This window comes from Nicotiana attenuata, chromosome 9 (genome assembly GCF_001879085.1).
Source record: "Nicotiana attenuata strain UT chromosome 9, NIATTr2, whole genome shotgun sequence".
NCBI classification, from domain to species: domain Eukaryota; kingdom Viridiplantae; phylum Streptophyta; class Magnoliopsida; order Solanales; family Solanaceae; genus Nicotiana; species Nicotiana attenuata.
This window is the reverse complement of record NC_031997.1, coordinates 25,178,631-25,181,075: the sequence shown is the minus strand read 5'-3', so window position 1 is coordinate 25,181,075 and position 2,445 is coordinate 25,178,631. Positions and strand designations below refer to the sequence as shown.

Here is a 2,445-nt window from a genome sequence, read left to right as displayed (position 1 = left end):
TTGATGCATCCTACGTGCCACATGTTGCATTTATTCAAGGGTAAAATGGTCATTTGGCGGACCAATGATAGCTGAGGGCAAATGACAAAATGAAAAAAAAGAAAAACAATGAAAAAAAAAGAAAAACAAAAAAAAAAGAGAAAAAGAAAAAGGAAAAAAAAGAGAGGGTGAGGTGTGAAAATAAAGCAAGTAGGGCCCAGTTTTGTTTTGTTACATTTTTTTTTATTAAGAAAAAGACCAAAAAAGAAAAAAAAAACATGAAAAATCCAAAAGATTTTGCATTTTTATCATTTTACAAAAAATCAAAACTAAAAAAAAGAGGAAAAAGAAAAATCCTAAAAGAGTTTGCATGTTTCATCATTTGCAAGAAAAAGACGAAAAAATATATTTTCTCTAAATTAGTTATTTTTTTTAATTCTCAACCGTATCCAATCTGCCCGAACTACGCATACCTGATTCTCGTCTTTCGGGGCGTGATATGTAGGCAAGCCACATAGGGTCCGGTCTTCCTAGTAAATCTTAGGTTCTTGGCTTTGCGGGGTCTTAGCCAAATTTTGCACTTCTAGCCGTCTTTTGGCTAAATAATTTATTTTGAGAAATAATCACAACCATGTCTTGCATGTGTCTAGTAGGGAATGTATTGTCTCAAATGAAGAGAATATGAAGATGATACCACAATTGGTTGCAGGTGTTTGGAGCGAAGATGGCAATGTACAGCTTGAGGCTACTTCTTATTTTAGAAAAATGCTCTCAATCGAAAGGAGTTCCCCAATAGCAGAAGTAATTCAAGCAGGTGTAGTTCCTCGTTTTGTTCAATTTCAAATGAGAGATGACTTTCCACAGCATCAGTTTGAGGCATCTTGGGATCTCACCTGTTGCATCTGGAACATCTGAGCATACAAAGGTGGTAATTGATTCTGGTGCAGTCCCAAGTTTTGTGAAACTTCTTGGTTTCCCTAGTGATGATGTGCGAGAGCATGCTGTGTGGGCTCTAGGAAATGTTGCTGGTGATTCCCCAAAATGTCGCGATCTTGTCCGTAGCTGTGGAGCTCTAGTTCCCTTGCTATCTCAGCTGAATCTAAATGCCAAGCTGTCTATGTTGAGAAATGCGACGTGGACACTTTCAAATTTCTGCAGAGGCAAACCACAACCTGCTTTTGATCAGACAAGGTCTGCACTTCCAGCTCTTCAATAACTTATTCATTTAACCAATGAAGAACTTTTGACTGATACTTGGTGGGCGCTCTCATATCTCTCGGATGGTACAAATGATAAAATTCAAGCTGTTATTGATTCTGGAGTATGCCCGCGTTTAACTGATGTTATTACTTCACCCGTCTCCATCGGTTTTGATTCCGGCGCTTCGGACAGTTGGAAATATTGTGACCGGAGATCATATGCAAACTCAGTGTATCATCAACCATCAGTCTTTGCCCCGTCTTTTGAACTTGTTGAATGGTAATCACAAGAAGAGTATTAAGAAGGAAGCTTGCTGGACAATTCCAAACATCACAGCTAGCAATAGGGAGCAAATTCAGTCTGTAATTGNACAACGGGGGTGTACGTAAGTTAAAAAAGGAGGTGTGACAGCTCTGGCGACTCTGCTCGGGGAATGAACCCAGAATATCTGGTTCAGGGTTCAGAATTCGAGCTTAGATATATTGTTGTATTTGGCTTTGTTATTATCTGATTTTATTACATGTTTGGGAATAATGTGCAAAATGTTGCTTTTTACCGCTTTTGATATTATCTGAACTGTATATATAAAACTGTTACGGAACCCTTCTCTTCTCATCTCCGGGGATGTGCTCGCTGGTCGAGACTCCCTATTCTGTTAGTGTCATACCTTAAAATAAGAAAGAGGCCGGACAAGTTACTAAGCCGGATGGCCTTTTGGTTCCCGGTACGTAGCCCCCTCCTCGACTCAAGTTGTCCGCTTGGGTACACAGTCTAGAACATATACCCAGGTTTTGAACCTAGAATAACTCAGCCTTATGCCGGATCCCTAGTAGGAACGCTTATCTGCATCATGTGCATTTTGACTTAGGGGACTCAACGCAGGGGTTGGGTCTGTCTAGGACAGGTGTACCCGGAATAATAGACCATCCTGATGCATCTTCCTTGTGCACTTATTTGTTGTGGATTCGCATGGCATAGCTTTAGGGGTTACATTGGGTTGCCTTTGGGTCATGCAAATTGACAGAAAATTTTTCAAGTGTTGTTGCGGGTCTTCAATGCTTGACCCGGAGAACAGTCCCTTATTTTGCAGCAGATGCAGCATGTTGTTGGTGATCTGCAATGTCTCCGCTTGAATTGCGGGCACAGCTATGGCAGTGGCCAGATTGTTAGCTGTAGGCTGTTCCCAGTCATAAAGTGCAGCCTCGGGCACAAGAGGTGCCACTCCTCTGACATTTAAGTCAGTTGGCTCATCCCTGATGTTTCCGT

General features: G+C 41.1%; 1 pseudogene; it reads left to right on the top strand.

Moving 5' to 3' along the window:
* Positions 661-1,568, top strand: LOC109232596 (annotated as a pseudogene).